We start from the raw sequence: 20,518 nt of genomic DNA, 5'->3' as shown, positions 1-20,518 counted from the left end.
CAATGCTTTTGTCTGTGTCCCCTCTTAAAGAATACAGAAAGTGTTAGCACAATCAATTATCTGAGAAATCTTACTTCATGTTTAATGTTGTTGCACCCAGCTTATTCCATTACTTTTGGCCCCATAGCCCTTGTTTTTAATAAACATATTTAATAATCAGGTTGTTTGAAACTACAAGCAACAGAAACCCAACTGTAATATACTTGGTCAAGTGAACAGATTTACTGCGCCAAATGATTGCATTCAAAAAGGGTGGAGTTCAGGCATGGTTGACTCCAGTGACCAAATCATGTTGTTGGTCAGTCTCCAAATTGTGCTCTTCTTTGTGTGCATGCAGTTCATTCTCAGGAAGGCTTTTCTTAAGTGGTTAAACACAGACAATACCAGCTCTAAGATTTCTAGAGGAATAGGAATCCCCAGAAGACAGGGAGTAAAGTTTATTTATTTTTTTTTTTATAAATTTTAAGGAAAGTGTCAAGATCTCCTTTAGGAGCCCAGATTGGGCACTATCACTGAGGCCAGGATGATATAATGATGCAGTGTTTTCATTGGTTCAGCTTGGGTCAGATGTCCACCTTGAGAGCCGTGCTTATCGAAAGCATAAAGACTTAGAATAGGAAGGGACATGGCTCCCAGGAGAAATCCAAGCATTCAAGAGGCTACTTCCAAAGGGGAGTAGATGATGGATATGATCATTTCTTTCTCTTCTTTCCTTTTTCTTCCTTCCTCCCTTCCTTCCTTCCCTCCTTCTCTTCCTACTTCCTCTCTCTCTCTATTTCTCTGTCTCTCCTCCCTCTCCTTCTTCCTCTCCCTCTCCCTCCCTCCCTGATACGTTTCCTAACCCTCAGGGACCAAAGGGTTAATTCCCAAGCAGCCCCATTGCCAACAAGACCATCTGAGATCATCGTTTTGCCAGGAACGGCTCCATGCTGAATTTGCAGAAAGGTTTAATTTCTCCTCTGAAGCTCTGAACAAGGTTATTAAGAGGCCCTTTCAAGTTCTCCCTCTGGGAAACTCCACAAACAGCTGCATAGAGAGGAAGGAGAGGAGGCACAAAATGATTTGGAACTCAGGCTGTACACCTTTCGGCAGCCCCAGTCTCTATCTGGGCAATCTTGATGTTGAGCAGCAGCAGGCAGGGGAAGGTGGAGGCCGAAGCTTTTCAACAAAGCTCGCTGTTGGGGTGCCTGGGTGGCTCAGTCGGTTAAGCAACCGACTTCAGCTCAGGTCATGATCTCATGGTCTGTAAGTTCAAGCCCCGCGTCAGGCTCTGTGCTGACAGCTCAGAGCCTGGAGCCTGGTTCGGATTCTGTGTCTCCCTCTCTCTCTCCTGCTCATGCTCTGTCTCTCTCTGTGTCAGAAATAAATAAAAACATTAAAAAAAAAATAAAAAACAAAACAACAAAAAACAAAAGCAAAGCTCACTGTTGATTGGACACATCCCTGGGCATGCCCTGTGCAGCCATATCAGAGATCCAAAATAAGGCTGCTCTCCAAGAAAAATACTGATTTACTTTTGGATAAGGATTGGGTGGTCAGTAAACATTTTATGGTGACTGGGAGAGGGATGCTGTTTTCTCAGCTTGGAGAAACATACATAGCATATGAGACCTCTCGCTGGGTTTCATGTGACACGTGCTCCCATAAAGCGCTCTGAGTTTGCGGCGTGCACACTTTGTTTGGGATGCATAAGTCACTGTAGGAGCCATGAGCCAGAAAGGAGCGAGGAAGTGGGAAGCAGGGTATAGAGAGAGAGTTAACTAAACCGATTCACTGGCTCTCCAGGGAGAATTCCCTTGCCCTCCCCGGGCTTCACTTCATCATCCCACAAGTGAGAAAGTGGCACTAGACCATCTCCTCTCACAGGTGGACCCTTCCGGTGTGGGCTCTGTGTTGAGGATTCCACAGTCATGTCCTCCCTCTACAAGAAGTAATTAGCAACCGAGTTGGAGTTTATGTGCCATTGCCATGGGAAAGAAGGGTCAGCGGCCCATTTTCTCTTTGCTGTCCCTGGAGCAGAGGATATCTGTGATCCCTTCTACATTGGACGATTCTGCCCTTCTAAACACTCTAATATTTTCTTCGATGCTTGACAGTAGAGAATTATTTTCAGCCTCTCTCAATCATCTTAAATGTTAAGCCCACACCAGTCTTCTGCAAAAATACTGCATCACAAACTTTTGTTCACATCGATACCGAACACATATATAAAGCGCAGGTCGTTCCATTCGCCAAGGTTTCCAGCCTCCCTCTGCCGCGTGTTGCTGTAAATGAACTCTGCAGTACATTCATAAACTAAGTGTGTGAGCCGCCGTGTGTGCCCTTGGCTTGCTAGTGTTTTTCTTCCTCCACCGGCCCCGATCACATTGTTCCTTTTTGAGAATTCATCTCTCCCACAGATGCCAGGAAACCATGTCTGAGCAGCTGGAAAGTTCCTGGGGCAGGGTTTTGATCAAAGCTGGTGGTTTTTCAGTTCATTGTATGCTCTTCAGCTAAGCTGTCACTGTTCTTTTTCTTTTACGTCCTTTAAAGGAAATACTTCTTTGCACAGCTATTCCATTCAACAAACACTTTCTAGTGTCAATTGTGGTAACTCCCTGTGCTAAGTGCAAGAGAAAAATAAAGATGAATAAGACATAGTCTGTGTCCTTGAAAGGGTCACAGGCTAGTGAGTGAGAGAGACTTGGACACGACAAACAGTAATAAAAAATCAGGCTGGGATAAGTAGTCTAAAAGAGGTATTCAGACACAGAGTATTTACTGTGAGAGAATGGGGCAGAGGAAGGCATGTCCTGGATGCGTAGGCTTGGGTACGTTTCCAGAAAAACATATTTGGGCTTGGTTGTGAAGGCTGAATGCCAGGGCAGAGAGAAGGATTTTTCCGGTGAAAGTAATCAACATTTATAAAACTGTGTAAAGTTGGGGCTGCAAAGCGTGTTCACTGAACAGTGAATGAATGGTTCAGGGTGGCTGAGATATAGAATCCGTATGTAACAGCGGTGGGAAAAGGGTGGAGATTTCCATCATGGTCAGATTTTGGAGGCCCTTAAATAGTAATCTAATTTACTTCAACTTATAAAACAGATATTGAAAACCCAACATGCAATAGATGTAGCTGAATTGGAAGGACAATACACAAGGTCCCTGCCCTCAGTACACGGTAATATAGGATCCCATACGCAGTGGTAATTGCACTAAAATATGTAATTAATTCTCTAATGCAGTTATTTAAAGGAGCAAATATCTAACATCCAATGGGGAGCATGGAGAAGGTACTGGCGAACAAATGTAAGACAGAGTGGAAGTTTTTCCAGGAACTAAGAACAACATAAGACAGACTTGAAATCGTGATAGATTCTAGTACTTCTGGGGAATTGTGATAAATTCAGTATGGCCAAAATGTAGACTAAATGGGGGCAAGTGATGCAGTTAAGGCTTAAAAAAAAAAAAAGCCTGTGGTTTAGTCTGAACGAAGTAAGGGAAAAAGGAATACTTAACTTATTGCAAAATGAACTATACATTTTCAGAAAATTGCAATGGAGTATTTAATCACACTAATATTCAGTGCTCACTTAAAATGATAGGTAGTGTATAATCAGCATTCTACATATATCACTCCTTATCTTTTTAAGGTCAGTTACGTTTCCACTTTGTACCGAGGGGCCATATGCATAGAATATATATGTAACACAATGCAATTTTATCTTTAGTATAGAAACCTTTTGTAATGGAGACCATTGCTGTCCAGTAGAATTTGCCATGATGATGTAAGTGTTCTATACCGTGTTCTCCAATGTGGGATCCATTAAGCACACAGTGGATGGAGTACTAGAAGCCTACCTAGTACAGCTAAGGAGTTAATGGTTTATTGTGATGGCTTTGCTTGATTTAAACTTAAATAGCCAGATGTGGTTGGTGGCTACCATTTTGAATGGGGTTTAGACAAAGCAAATACATTTAAAAAAAAAGTCTGAGATAAGAAATTTGACAGAAATAGATCATTTAGAGCGTCATCACAAGAATGAAAAAGTGAGACGAATTATTGGAAGGAACTATGTCATGTGGGAATGCCATGAACATACAGAGAGGCTGGGAATTCTCTCCTCCTAGAATAATGACCTTCTGGTTAGAATGTTTGAAAGAGCCAAGTTGGACACTGAAGGGCTTTGAAAGCAATCAAATGAGGGGCACCTGAGTGGTTCAGTCAGTTGAGCGTCCAGCTTCAGCTCAGGTCACGATCTCACAGTTTGTGAGTTCGAGCCCCGCATCCAGCTCTGGACTGACATTTTGGAGCCTGCTTGGGGCACTGTATCCTTTCTCTCTGCCCCTCTTCTGCTTGTGTGTGCTTTTGTGCTCTCTCTCTCAAAATAAATAAAAAACTGTTTTTGAAAAAAGCAATCAAATGAAACAGTAAATTTTAAGACAAAGCTTAAAGCCCAACCTTGGTACAAGCGTATGGACCTTCAACAGAATAATCTTATGGGAAGATGGTCACAGTCCAGGATACTTAAGGAATAAAACCTGGCGCCTAAGATAAACATGTCTTGCAGTCAAGACTGTCAAGCATATTTTTCCTATTCTGTTCGTAGCTGCACCATTTTTTTTTCCTTTGGGGTCCTGCCCTTTCTATATTCTGTGTGGGCCAAGTAGACCTTTAAGAGTCAAACCCTGGGGGGCACCTGGGCGGCCCAGTTGCTTAAGCATCCGACTTTGGCTCAAGTCATGATCTCATGGTTCATGGGTTCCATCCCCACATCGGGCTCTGTGCTGACAGCTCAGAGCCTGGACCCTGCTTTGGATTCTGTGTCTCCTCTCTCTCTCTCTCTCTGCCCCTCCCCTGCTTGCACTCTGTCTCTCTCCCTCTCAAAAATGAATAAACACTAAATCTCAAACTCTGGGCATGCTACGTTGGTCCAGGACTGGCCAATAAACATTCTTCACCACCTTGGACTCAATGATGGGTTCAGGGGTAAGCTATCAGAACCAACCAGAAGCTTCCCTAGAACACTTTCTCGATGCTAGTTTCCCACCCCACCCCCCCGAAGCAGCTAAAAATAGTACAGATTGGGAGTTGCCAGTGATCATTATGCTATTTGTTTGAGAGGAACCACACAGAGCAGGCATGGAAAGTCCCGAAGATATAGTTCAAATCCCTGTATCCCCTATGCCTAAAGTTCCGGACCTACCCTCTGGGATTCTAACCCACGTGAAATAATCACTTCCTTCCTTTTTCTTTCTTTCTTTTTTTTTTTTTTTAATTTTTTTTTTAACGTTTTTTATTTATTTTTGAGACAGAGAGACAGAGCATGAACGGGGGAGGGGCAGAGAGAGAGGGAGACACAGAATCGGAAGCAGGCTCCAGGCTCTGAGCCATCAGCCCAGAGCCCGACGCGGGGCTTGAACTCAGGACCGCGAGATCGTAACCTGAGCTGAAGTCGGACGCTTAACCGACTGAGCCACCCAGGCGCCCCACTTCCTTCCTTTTTCAAAAACTTGGATTGAGTTGGGTTTCTGCTGTTTGCATCCAAATCAAATACACTGGTCCACAGAAGATACAGGTCTTGAGATTTGATGGATGTTTTCCCATTAATTAAATCTAAATATTTGCCTCTGAAAGACAGGCAAAATGATAGTTTTTAGTTAGTAATGGAGGGTTTTGGAGCAGAATAATTTTTTGGTATTATTATTTTAGCAATTAGGGAGTAAAAGAAAAAAAATGGCAGGGAACTTGGGACTTTTCCAATATTTTGGCAACTGTCATTTTAATGATCTTGAAATAATGTAGCCCAGGGGTATGCCAGCTACTTTAAAACTCCTGAAGCTCAAACACGGAGTCCCCAGTAAGTATGGCCACACTAACATCATCACTCTGTGCCTCTGACACGTGGAGAAATTAAATTTTGGAACACAAGTCATGGTCCATTTCCCATTCTGGCAGAGCAGTCAGCTGTCGTGTCAACCTTGTGTCCACTCTCTCCTCTGTCCATGTTAGACACAAGCTGAGGAGTCCTCAAAACTTTGAGTGGGTCCTACCAAGAAAATATAAGTGGTTCCAGGTGATTAGCATTTACCTGAGGAATAGATTCAGCACCCACCTTAGATCGGAGATCTGGTCTGTAGATTGTCAAACAAGGCACGAGGTCGTAAAAGTAAGCAAACAACCCCTCGTGAAAATTTGCCTTATCAAAATTTATCTCTAGATCAATGTAATTGTCTATGAAGATCGACTGTGGAGAGACTAAGTCACTCGTAGGTTGTGAGTACCTTTGCACAGTGAGGAAGGAGGGGCAGAAGAATCATGGGGACAGCTCCACAGAGCATGGTGGTTAAGAAAGAGGGGCTCGAGGATGGCTCTCAGGCTTCCAGCCTGAGAAACTGGGTGCCATGTTGATCTCCAGAGCTAGGAAAGGGCATGGGTCCAGAGAGAGGGGTGGGAGGGGAGGGCCAAGGGTGGACCCTTAAGCACAGCAGGCAGAGGAGCCAGAAAGGAAGAGACTGAGAAGGTGGTTTCCTGGGAGTCAAGAGAGGGGAGTGGAGAAGGGAAGAATCATGACAGAGATGTTGGTCACTTTGCAAATGGGGAAAACTGAGGTTCAGGGAGGCAGTATTACTACCTATAGCCAGCAAGCCACAAAGCAAGGTCTGGGACTCTCCAGCCCCAAAGACCATGCTCTTTCCATCAGATCATCTGTCTCATAGAAGAGACGTGGAGGAGTGTAGGGTCCCAGACCCCCGGCCTGGGAACATTCAGAATAGCAAGGTATATGATGGGGGTGAGGGATGCATTTATGACAGGAGAGATGCCCAACTATAAAGGAATATAAATGACAGCAGAGGAATAGGAAAGAAAGATTAAGGAGGTGACTCTGTGGAAAGAGAGGTGACAGTACTTTTACTGGACAGTAGGCTGAAGAGAAGTACTTTAGAGATATGATGATCCAGGATCAGTATGGAATTGGGGCTCTAGAATTAAATCAATGAGCTCAAATCTGGACTCCGCTGTTTAGCTGTGACATAAAGCAGCAGCTCTCAACTGGGGCAGTCGTGTCCTCCAGGAGACATGTGCAAAGTCTGGAGACTTTAATCATCACAACTGGGAGGTAGCAAGGAGAGGCCAGGGATGTTGCTGAGCATCCTACAGTCCACAGGGAACCAAATTTCCCTGCCCACTACAGCGTCACTCAGCCCAAAGTGTCCATAGTGCTGATACTGAGAAACACAGTGCTATCAAGAACATTTCTCGAGGTCTTTAGAACTAGTTTCCTTCAGCCACAAAGCAGGAGTAACAGGGTTCCTTGCTTCCTGGGCATTTGCGGACTTAATGAGCTAATACGTGCCAAGGGTGTGGTGCTAGGAAGCCCTCTAGAACACTACCATCCCCATCCTTACTGTGTTTCCCATTTTGTGTGATGGACCAACGTGTTGAGTTACACTTAACGGATGCAAGGGCAGGGTTCAATGCCAGTCAGGAAGAGGGTGGCTTCAGTGGTTGTGCATCGGGGCCCTCAGTTCCTTCTTTGTGAGGAGCAGTCCAGGCCAGAGGGACAGTGGACGCTGCCTTTAGGATGGGTACATTGTTCCTTCCACTCTGGAGATTCCCTGGATACCCGGTCTTAAGAAATAGACATGTTCCCTGTGATAGCGTGTTACCAAGTAAAGCGAAGTGGTGTTGACCATCACCTGGGTCAGAGCTAAAACACTTCTGACAGAAATGGTTTCCAGGCAATTGAGCGGATTCCGTTCCATTGCAACAGCAAGTGGGCTGTTTGGTGGCAGAACAGACAGATATCCCTTTGGGGTACTTTCGATCAAAGGAGAAAGCAGATTATTAATGGATGGAAATATGTATATTTGGACAATTACATTTGTTATACCTGTGTATTCTGCTATTTTCCAAGATGGCATAAAAAGAGATTGAATGGACCTTGGGAAATGTAATTGTTCTGTTACCAGGCTGTAACAAGGGTGTGTGTGTGTGTGTGTGTGTGTGTGTGTGTGTGTACGTTAAATAAAAATTGCCTGCAAAAGAGCTGTGTGAGAGAAGCACATTTGAAAGATTCCTCCTCCAGTCAGAGCTACTTAGCTCCTTAATCCCTTATGTTGGCAGTTGAACCCCAAGGACAGGTCTGGTGCACAGAGGAGCCATAAACAAACAGAGCCCAGGGCTCCCGGCATCATGGAAAAAAAATCGCCCATTTCTTGTAAATAGATTGCAATAAAACAATAGCAACTGAACATTTAGTGGAAGAGAAAATCAACCAAGAGGAGCTCTGACTTGGTGGCCTTTAAGCTACAGGGACAAACAAAAGAACATCAAAATGGACTCAGATCCTTTCAAGACAACCAGCTTTTGAAGGTTTATTAATCAACCTCTCAGGTGCAATTCCAGACTATTTTAACTGGACTGAAGATAAAAGCAAACAAAACAAAACAAAACAAAAACAAAAACCATCAATCATCCAGAAGATGTGTGTTCTAATATCAATGGTTTTTTTTTTCCTGCCTTGTTTTTATGTGTTCGCCCTGGTCTGGGTGAATGTCTGTCCTTCACGCACTGGGTAAAAGAGAAGTGAAAGGGACATCTGTGGTGGTCTTATTACACTCGGCTGCTCCTTCCTCCTGTCCAGTGATGCCCGATCTCCATCTGGGGACCTGTGTGATTCTGATTTACGTCCCATTTGGAAGGGTGTAGAGTGGAGCATACAACTTGGGGTAAGCTGACTGGATCATGACATCCTCTTTGGCTACCGTGATTGGTTCATCTATGGTACGGGATCTAATCTGGCCATTTTTGTTTTGCCAGCCAATAATAACATTCTTTTCATGATGAGGTCAGTTCTGATGGGTTTTCTATTATTTGTAACCCAAAGAATCTTGACTAGTAGAGTGGTCTCATATCTCAGTGTCTTGATTACTCAAGGGCATTTAGTGTATTGGTTTTCTACAGCTGCTCTAACAAATCACCACAAACTTAATGGCTTACATGGCATGAATTTATTGTGACTTAGGTCATAAATCTGCCACTGGTCTTACTGGGCTAACATCAAGGTGTTGGCATAACTACCTTCTTTCCTGGATGCTCTAGGAGAGAATCTATTTCTGTGACTTTTCCACCTTTGAGGCTGTTCAAGTTTGGGGAAACCTTCCCCTATCTTCAAAGCCAGCAACAAGGCATCCCTATGATACTGATTCTGTGGTCACCTCTCTTTCTTCAGCTCACTTCTGCCTCTCTCTAGTACTTTTCAGGATTCTTGTGATTATTTTGGGCCCACTTGAGTCATCTGGATTTATCTCCTTATCTCCAGTTCAGCTGGTAGGCTACCTTAACTCCATCATCTTCTGCTATAATTCCCCTTTTCCATATAATGTAATATATCCATGGGTTCTGGGGATTGGGATACGGGCATTTTGGAGAGGCAATTCTGCCTGCCACATTTAAGTTATTTGAGAATTTCCTCCATGACACAAAGCTGCTGCCATGTTGACCGAAATAGCATCTTGGTAGTAGAGATTTGGAGTCATGTGGAGTTGATGTCAGGTCTGTTTTGTATGATGTTTGGTATTTTGGCATTGCCGTTTTTGCCTGCCTACATTGCAGCAACTAAGGTAATACTATTTTTTTTTAAATAATCAGTGATTATTGTAATCAGTCAGTGATGAGGTGAGCACAAGGAATGGGGTAGGCAGTGAAGTGACCTCTCCATCTCCCCACCTTGCATGCGCGGGGGGTGGGGGGGTAGGTCTAGGGTATATTGATGGTCATACAATTTCCAAGGCGTTCTTTAAGGAGAAGAGTATAAAATAATGAGCAAAAATGTGTTACCAAAGTAGATATTTATTTAAAATTAGAACATGCATCATAACAAGTTATAAATTCTTACAAGCTGACAAAAAGCAAAAACATCACAAAATCAAAAAAAAAAATTGTGCTATGTTTTCTCTTTATTATCTCTGACATACCTATAGCATACTTTTTTGTTACATCTTCTGACTTCATATTCTTTAATTGTTTTTTTGTAGGACAATATTTTTTGTAATATTTTTCATAGAAAGGAAAGATAATTTTTTGTTTTTGTTAATTGGGATGTTTTCCATTATTAGTATTACTTTTCATTTATTTTTTAAAGTTTATTTTTGAGAGAGAGAGAGAGAGAATGAATCTCAAGCAGGCTCCACGTTGTCAGTGCAGAGACTGATGCAGGGCTTGAGCCCATGAATGTGAGATTATGACTTTAGCCAAAATGAAGAGTCAGACACTTAACTGACTGAGACACTCAGGCGACCCTGTTTTCCATTATTATTGATGATTGGGCTTCATTAAATAGGTGATTTGTCATCCAATATCACTATTTGCCGTATTGCTATAGGTTTGTGCCCTATTGAACACAAGAATTTTATCAAGTCTATTTAGTATAATTCCTGTTTAAAAAAGAAGAGTATGTATAACTTAAAATAGTATAAGTTGTATGTTTCTACACAACTTATACTAGTTGTGTAGTATATTCTAGTATATTCTAGTATATTCTCCTATATTATTAATGTTAATCAATTCCATTTTGAGTAATTAACAGTAAGAACCAAATCAATGAAATACCATTTTACACATCTAGTGACTGGAAGAATTTCCTGCAGACTGGCTTCTACCTCTTTACATTTCAAACCTTTCTCCCCCCTCCCTCACTTTTCACATATTTGTAGAGCTTCACACTAAAGGACCCAGCTATGTCATGATACAGCCCCTGCCCAGCATTTTGATATCATGCCTCCTTGTGAATAGGCACAATGGGGAAGATACATACACACTCCTTGAAGCCATTCTTATCCTGGGATGTAGCAGTAATTTAATTCTCTATGACAGTGACTGAAAACTATATCTTTGTATCACATTCAGTTCAAACAAAAGGTATGGTCTACTCAAATTCCCTTGGATGGAATACCCTTATTATGCCATTGGACTATCACCTAAGACAGGATAATGTGATGGAGAGGGTAATGGAATATAGTCAATAATTCTAACTAGTAGCAGGCAAAATATTTTGCCTTTGATATTTTTAGAAAAGAACGCTTGACCATATAAACACATTGCCAAGCTTCATCCCAGGGTTTTGGAAAGAGCCACTGGGAGAGAGGGGCCTTGGCCCCTTAAGTTGAGGTTCAGAAATTGTGAAATGTTCTTGGATGTGATAAAAGAGAGGTGTGGGGGGCATCTGGCTGGCTCAGTTGGTGGAACGTATGACTCTTGATGTCAGGGTTATGAGTTTGAGCCCCATGTTGGGTGTAGAGATTACTTAAAAATAAAAATCTGGGACTCATGGGTGGCTTAGTCAGTTAAGCACCCAACTCTTGGTTTCTGCTTGGGTCATGTTCTCTTGATTCATGAGTTCGAGCCCTACATTAGGCTCTGTGCTGACAGAGTGGAGCCTGCTTGGGATTCTCTCTCTGTCCCTCTCTCTCTGCCCCTCCCATGCTCACTCTCTCTCTCTCAAAATAAATACATAAGACTTTGAAAAAAATTCTAACAAACTAAAATAAAAGGGAGAGAAGGGGGTGAGGCTTTTGTTTCATTAGTTATGCAATAAACTAAAAGTTCTGGGGACTGTAATTTCTTTGAATGGCCATCTTAGTCTTGCTGGACACAGATGACAGAGGTCTGGAATGGATAGTTTATTGTCTCACTTTCCAACAGTTTGGCATTTTACCATTTCCAAAACCTTTCTACGTCTATGATCTCCTTAGAAAGCTATTTTCTTAAGTTTTCCCATAGCATCTAGCCTATTTTAGGCACTCATATATTGCATGTGGGGTGTGTGTGTTGGAGGGGGCTGTACATGCTCCCCTGTGGCCAGTGAGGACTTTTTATGGAGTCCAAGGTGTCTTTGAGGATGTCTCCCCAAGATCCTGGGGTGGGGGGAGTTTCTTCCCCTGTCCATTAGCACCAGCAGAAATGCTCTCTAAGGAAATGTGCAGAGATCGAAACACCGAGCTAAGTACAAAAGAGATCATCTTTCAATAAATGTGCTCACCAAACCACCCTGCATGTAACAGACGTCCGCCGCATATCTACTATGTTGAGAGCAGTCTGCAGAGCGGTCAGAGCACAACAACGAGGAAAATCCAGAAACACTGTGAAAGGCTTTGACGTGAACCAGAAAGATTAGCGGGTGTCCTGCCTGGCAATCCGCTCTGCATTATCTCTGTCTTTCCCTGTCTTCGAGCTACTTTACAGCTCTGTAAATTGTATAAATGGTAGAAAACTGATAGCAGTGCAAATGATTCTTAGTCATAGAAATTCAAATCGTGTCCCGTGGAAGGCAAGCGATTTGTGCCCTGTGGATATTGACCACTTTTGCCAGAGTTGCTTCTGTGTGTAATTTTTTGTCAACATTTCTGATGCCTGTGCTATAGATTGCTCTGCCCTTTTGAGCATCCACATGTTGCTGGTTTCCTCGTTAATGAAAGAGTTAAATAGAATTTTTGAAATGTGTTCCTGTTATATTTGCAAACAAACAAACAAAAACCAAAAAAAAAAAAAGCCATAAAAGACTCTTAAATGCAGAGAACAAACTGAGGGTTGATGGGGGGCGGGGGAGAGGGGAAAATGGGTGATGGGCCTTAAGGAGGGCATTTTTGGGGATGAATCATGGGAATCTACCCCCAAAACCAAAAGCACCCTGTAGACACTGTATGTTAGCTAACTTGACAATAAATTATATTTAAAATAAATAAATAAACGGGAAAAAAGCCATGATTTTACCGTTTTTAAACATGTACCCCTTAGCCACACACAGGTTTCATGGAAGTTACATCCTGTAACTGGATGTTAACCACATCATCTCATACAACACACACGTGTGGGCTCCTAGGAGCCTGAGAGTCTATAACAGGGGGACCTGATATTGTCTATTTGATCAGGGTAGAATCCCCCATGAAAGTGACATTTGAGTTGATCAAGCAGGAGTTTACACGGCGTGTGCAGGAGGAGAGAGGGATTCAAGAGCAAACAAGCCTGTCATGAGAGCAGCTCAAGATCATTTCTCCCAGAAGGAGATTTGCAGTGCTGGGAGACAGTGGGCTTTGGACAATAAATCAGAGAAGCTGGAAGACTTGGCGGCTGCCATTGTCTGTGCTTCGTGATAAGAGATCCTGCCAGTGAGCCATCTTCAGAGGCGATGGGGCCAGGGGTTTGGAGGATGGGAGCCCACAGCCTGGGGGCTGTCTCTCACCTCCCTTTCCTGGGATGAGTGTTCTGGCCTCTTGCTTTGATGATCAGTCTCCTCTGAAATGCGTTCCCTCCAGGCCCTGCCTACAATGGTGATCCTGCTGCAGAAAATGGTAGCATCATTAAGGGAGAAGGAAACTGGCCTTTCCTTGTGACCCATGCAGGCCTTTAAACCTATTTGCATCAAACCCCATGGGTATTGAATTAGCAGCATATCATAGTTTCCCAACCATTTTTATTCTGGAACCCGGCTTCAGGTTACTTCCTGTGCAGACGCTTTTCTACAGGAATGCCTTTCTTCCGCACATCTGTTGGTTCCTGCACTTCATTGACTGCTCTACCCGAGTGTCCTCTCCTTAGGCTTTTTCAGATCATCCATCTGAAATTGCAGCCTCCCTGAACCTCAACCCCCCCAGTCTCCACCATGTTGCCCAAAGCAGCATCAGCCACTGTGTGTCTTGTAGGAGCCATTCTCCACCAGTTCCAAGGAAATTTTAGCTGAGACCAAAGGAAGGCAGGGAGGAAGGTGAGACAGCAATGAAAATGTCTCTCCATGTTCCTTAAAAACAGAAACCAAAACTTCTCTCTTGTTTTCCCCTCATTATTACTATTCTCAAGTTAGTTATCATACAGTGTAGTCTTGACTTCGGGAGTAGAACCCAGTGACTCATCTCTTACATATGACACCCCGTGCTCCTCCCTAAAAGTGCCCTCCTTAATGCCCTTCATCCACTCACCACCCCTCCCATCCAGTGGATTTCTGTCTATTTTTGGTGGAAAGCACCAAAAGATACCCTCTCAGCTGGATTTGCTAGAAGGGAGCACAATGCCAGTGAGGACATTCAAGTGAAAGATTTTGATGTAGAGTTAGAGTACCGTTGTCTATACCTTTGTAAGAAGTCATTTTTCCAGGCCTGAGGAGGGCTCTCCCAGCCCCAAAGAACCTCCCTCATCACATGGCTGATGAATCTGCAGCTTGTGTTTTTAGGTTTCACTGGCCCCTCACCAGGCAGAGCTGCCTCTGAAATGTGGGCATGCGTGCACAACTCAGTATCTGTCTTCAGAAAGTTCCCTGTTCAGCCTCACCAGGTATGAACCCCCAGGTGTGAATGAGATTATCGGGTCACTTACAAGTTGCAAGTCCTCTGACGTAAGAGCGTGTATTGTTTATACAGCCGGTGGTCAAAATAATAATAATAATAATATCCGACGTTCGTGAAGTCTGTGTGCAACCGCCATTCCAAACACTCGCATAGATGATTTCATTTCTTCCCACACACCCTGTGAAATAGGCTTTACGGTCTTTGTGAACAGGAGGAAGTTGGCCCAGAGAGGTTCCGTGGCTTGTGCCCAGTCACACCGAGATTTGGAGCCAGGATTCCAACCCACACGGCTGGACCCCAACATCTTTTGTCTTCTGACTCATGAAGTGTTTTTTCCTCTTTATCCTCTTGGTTAAGCCACGCAGCAAATGCTGTAAAGAGGGGGTATCTGTCACATTGTTTGGAGCCGTAGAAACTGATGCTCAAGCAGTGAAGTGGTTTACCTAAGGCTTTGATTTCAATTCTGTCTATATAGTAGAATCACTCAGAGCTTTAACAAACCCCATGCCGGGGCCAAGCCCCCTCTAACAGATTCTGATTTACTTGATTTATTTGCTCTAGATAAGGCCTCATCACCAACATATATATTTTTTAAGCACCCCTCTGCATCCAGGGTTGAGAACCGCTGTGCTCAAGTTTTCTAAGAAAACATGAGATTTTTTTTTAACTCAAAATCCTTACGTACCATCCAGCAGACAGGGGTTCAGAGTCCAGCCTGAGTTTGGTGGGTTAAATTGTGGTAGCTTCCTACCCTTGGCATAGGAGTCTCTTGATCATCTGGCCTGGGACCTCCCTCTCATATCACCTTTCACCATTGTCCCCTTGACTTTTGGTGTTCTGTCTGTAGAGAAATGCTTGTATTGCTTCCCAGAAGTTTGCGGTCTCTCTGGTCTCCAGGCTCATAACCCATCCTCAGTTTGTGGAACACGTGTTCCTTCCATTCACCAGGCTACTTAAATGTTAGCTTTTACAGGAAGGCCTCCTGGTCCTGACTTGCCGCCCCCCCCCACCTAACTCAAGGCTTATGCAACAGTTGTCCGATTTAGTAAACAAAAACAAGATACCAAGTTAAATGTGAACTGCAGGTAATCAATTTATGCCCCGGTTAAGTGTCCGACTCTTGATTTCAGCTCAGGTCATGATCTCACATTCGTTTGACCTCTGCGTTGGTCTCTGCACTGACAGCATGGAGCCTGCTTGGGATTCTCTCTCTCTGTCTCTCTCTGCCTGTCCCCTGCTTCCCCCGTCTCTCAAAAATAAATAAACTAAAAAATAAATGAAAACAAATAATAATAATGGAAAACATCCCAATTAACAAAAACAAAAAATTATCTTTCTTTTTCTCTCTATGAAAAATAGTATAAAATATGTTACAATGTATGACCCAAAGACTGCATGGGAAATGCTTACACTAAGAACATATGTGGTTTATGTAACATTAAATGTAGCTGTATTTAATCTGGAAACCCTGCTTGGAACCCTTTCAGGATGTGGGGAAGGTCTTTTAAAAGCTCCTCATAGCCTCCTAACCCCAAAATTCCATTAAGCTTATCCTCATTCTCACGAGAATGAGAATTTATAGAATTGGTTATGTCGAGGGTGGGCTGTAGGCCACCTGATTATAACTGTTCGAAAGATTACAAAAGTTAGTAACTGTTTAACTTATTAAAAAAAAGATTCCCAGAATCCATCTAGGCTTAATGAATCAGAACCTTAAAATTTTGGTCAGGGGATTTAGGCAGTAATCTGCACTTTTAATTAGCAACTCAGGCAATTCTAATGCACACTGAAGTTTGAGAATCTATGCCAAAGAAAATCACTTTGCTTTGGTATGAAACTTTGGAGCCTAATTCTCAAGTGCATGGAGGTAGGAAAAAGTCAAGACCTACTCCAATATTGTCTCTGTGTTATCCCTCTTCAGAGGGATGGCTCTTAAAGATTGTATCCAATCTGAGGGGCACCTGGGTGGCTCAATCTGTTGGGCATCTGACTCTTGGTTTAGGCTCAGGTCATGATCTCACAGTTTCATGAGTTCGAGCCCTGCATCGGGCCCTGTGCTGGCAGCACAGAGCCTTCTTGGGATTCTCTCTCTCTCTCTCTCTCTCTCTCTCTCTCTTTCTCTTTCTCTTTCTCTGCCCTTCCCCTACTTGTGCTGTCTCTGTCTCTCTCAAAATAAGTAAACTTAAAAAAAATATTATATCTATCTTGCTCACTGTTCTAGTCCAACTTACTAGCATGGTATCCAGCATACCACAGTGCTCGGTGGACATTCATTAGATATACACAAAGAAAAATATGAAAGAATGAAGGTTTATTCAGGATGAGTCATTCAGCAAACAAAATTCTTTCAACAAATACGATTTATTCTGCATGTATTATGTGCCAGGCTGTTCGGTGATGTTGTCGTGGGCAAGACGGGCAAAGTGTCTACTCTTATGCAGTCTATATTTTATTAGGAAACTATAGGCAATGAATAAAACATATTTATACAGTACTAGGCACAATGAAGGGAATAAAACAGAGAAGTGGTGTAGAAGGCAGGAGGGTTACCTCCCTAACATATATTTTCAAAGTTTGATTTTGCTCAGATATTCAGTAGGACAGTGGGACAGACCAGGATATTTGAAGACATCATTGAGTAGCTGAATTTACCAACTTGAGGGCCATTTAATTCTATTATGTGGCACAGTGTAACTTCTTTATCTTTGAAACTGGTTTGAATTGAGTTGTCTCTACTTGTGCCACAAGCACCCTGACCAATGTAATGAAAATAGCGGGGGCTATGTAGGCAGAGGTAGGGATGGTCTAAAGAAGACGTCTCTGATATGAGCTGGGGGCTTACATAAGAAAGAGCAAGTCCTTTAAATACCTGGGAATGAGGAGTTCAAGGAAAGACATCCTCAGATGCAAAGGTCATATGTTGGTAATGAGCTTGGTGTATTCAAAGACTTGAGAGAAAGCCAGCATAAGACTTCCATGCTGTGTGGATCTATTTAAGATCCCAAAGATGAGGGCAGGCACTAAAATAAGCGGGGATAGGCCTACCAAAGCCTTCTCCCAAAGATGGGGACACCCTAATTCCCAGATCTTGTAAATGTCACCTTACATGGCAAAAGGGACATTGCAGGCATGATGAAGTTAAGGATCTTGGGAGGGTGAGATTATCCTGGATTATCTGGGTGAACCCAAGGTAATCACAAAGGTCCCTTTAAAGGTCCTTGTAAGAAGTGGGAGAATCAGATATAGAGAGGGAAGGCAGTGTGTCAACAGAAGCAGAGGATAAAAGGTTATGTGATGTGGGGTCGCGAGCCAAGGAACCAAGATGGCTGGAAAAGTCAAGGAAACATTCTTTTGTAGAATCTCCAAAGGGAAGTACCCATGTCAACACCTTGACTTTAGCTCAGTGAAACTCATTTCAGACTTCTGAGCTCTACAACTACATGATAATAAATCTATGTTGTTTGAAGCCACTTAGTGTGTGGTGATATGTTATAGCAACAATGCGAAGCAATCTAGGTGTAATGGAATCATTGGAGGGTTTTAAGCAAAGGGATAATGTAACTGATATGGAAATCTCGCCTCTGCAGTGAAAGAATAGGTTCTGATTACTGTTGCACACGTCAAGAGGAGGGGTGACTGTGGATATGGATGTAGAATCAAAGGTTGTAATAAGTGGGGTGGCCAACCATTTCCATTTGCTAAGGATTGAGGGCGTTCCTAAAATACAGGGATTTCTTTTCAAAATGGAGCCAGTCCTGCCATACCATACCAGTTTGGGCCTGAAGGAATGCCTAGGATGTGGGATTTTTGTTGAAGAACTTGGGAAAGTTCCAGGCAACCCTGGATGGATTGGTCACCCTGGTGAGAAATGAAGGGAATGGAGTTATAGGCAGGAGACCGAGTCACCGGAACTTGCTTCTTTGTTCAGGGTGAGAGGTGGAGGGTCCAGATGGTCCCTAGATTTGGGCAGGAAATTGGATGGATGGTGCCTTTATTTAAGGAACTGAGGGAGATGGTGAGAGCACTTTGGGGGATGTCAGGCCATTTGGGCACCGGCGTTGGGAGTTGGGATGCCGATTGGAGGGAAGGATGCTAACAACAATAGTAAAAATCACCGTTTTGTACTTCACCATTTTGCTAACCACCAGCCCAGAAGTTATTCCATCTAGAGGCTATTTTTTTCCTCATTTGAAAGAACTGTGACAACATCCTTACAAATTGAGTTTGTCTTCTAAGGTGTTTGCTGGAGCTTTACAAGAGGCTTAATCAGTTTCACATGAATTAATGATGGCTATCAAATGGGGGGAAAAGAATGAATTCCAAATAAATACTTATTGCATAATTGAAGTTGCAAGAACCCACGAGGAATAAAATATATTTGTATTTACAATGCATAAATGTGACGGCAACACTGTGGGGCAACACACGGCTTTTTGATAAGAACCCTGAACAGTGTTAAATTAGTAATAGGCTGAATACATTTCTTAATTATGTCACTGGTGTTGTGCTCAGGAATACCATTTGCAATAAATTGAGTCCCATTTGTATGCATGCAGCATGAGGAGAAAGTGCTGTATTTTGAAAATCCTAATGGACTCATGGGAACACAGGTTAATGTCAGCCACTGCTTAGAATTAGTCCTCGGTTTCAGAGCTTGCAATTGTATTAAGACTTATCATGTACTCTTTTCATCAAGGTAATAATTGCTATAGATTTACATATCCTGCCACGAGCAGAAACATGGAAACATGGATCCTTCAGGGCTTTTCAAAATGGGAAGTAGTTATAAGAGGGAAGTGGGCAGGGTATCTAAATATCCTGTTTATACAAGTAATTTTTTCTTCTCAAAAAGATTGTGAAACAGGTGGAGATAAAAATCACAAAAAATGAAAGCCATTCGTGCAGTGGGTTGGAGAGTGGCGGAAAAAAAAAAGATATGCCCAAGTCCTGACGCCCAGAACCTTTGAATTTGACCTTACGTAGAGAACGTGTCTATACATACACTTTTAAGTTAAAGATCTCAAGGAGTGGGTCCTAAATCCAGTGACAAGTGCCCTTAGTAGAGAAAGATTTGGGATTTGAAACACAGAGTGTAGACTAGAGGTTGGACTCTATGGAAGCACTGTCCAATGGAACACAGAATTGAGGCAGAAACACAGAGAAGGTGATGTCAGTTGGAGGCAGAGATGGCGTGGTGGGTCTGCAAGGAACACTGAGGATTACCAGCAGCCGCTGGAAGCTGGGAGAAAGGCATGGAACAGATCCTCCTCTAGAGCTTCCAAAAGGAGTTCACCCTGCTGACACCTTGATTTCTGACTTCTCCAGATATGGGAGAGAATAAATTTCTGTTGTTTTAAGCTACCAGTTTGTGGTTGTGTGTATGGCAGCCCAAAGAAACGAATACAGTCCATATCTCCATCAACTAGAGACAAATATGATTGACGTCTATATGAGAGAGATGTGGTATGTGAGGTAGGAACTATAAAGAGCCTTGTTTATGGGTGAGGAAACTGAGGCAGAGAGAACTTAAGCATTTTGTCAAAGTGAAATTGCTAGTAAGTGATGGTGCTGGGATTTGAACCCAGGCATATAGGCTCTAGAACTATGCCTTCCAATATGGTGGCCCCTGGTCACCTGTGGCCATTTAAGTTTGAATTTAAAGTAACTAAATGTAAATCAAATTTAAAAATTCAGTCCCTCCATTCTAAGAGCAACATGGTAGGGACTCAGTACCCACTTGTGGCTCGTGACCGCTGTGTTGGTCAGTGAGGATTATAGAACACTTTCACAGTGCCAACAGTTCTACTGGATAGTGCTTCCATAGAGTCTGTGAGCCTCCACACCAGCCTATACTGCCTTATCCGGTACTGTGTGAAAAGCATTTCTCACAGTATGTGGCATGGAGCGAAGTTCCATAAAGCATAGTTATTATTTTATCTTTCTAGATTTTTTCAGTGTGTGCTTGTATGCGTGTGTCTATATTCATTTCTGTGTGTGTGCGTGCGTGTGTGTGTTTATGGGGGATGGGATAACTGTTCACAGATCTGAGTTTTGTGTGGTGAAGGGTGTACTGTGCATACAGGCAGTTCTATTTCCTACCTTTTCTCCATAAATAATATATTGTCAGACCTTCTGGTGGAGATTTTAATCCTTGGAAGCAGTGTCTACAACTTGTCTCTGGACACTGGAGTCCTCC

The sequence above is a fragment of the Leopardus geoffroyi genome, chromosome E3 (assembly GCF_018350155.1).
Source record: "Leopardus geoffroyi isolate Oge1 chromosome E3, O.geoffroyi_Oge1_pat1.0, whole genome shotgun sequence".
NCBI classification, from domain to species: Eukaryota; Metazoa; Chordata; class Mammalia; order Carnivora; family Felidae; genus Leopardus; species Leopardus geoffroyi.
This window is presented reverse-complemented; position numbering follows the sequence as displayed.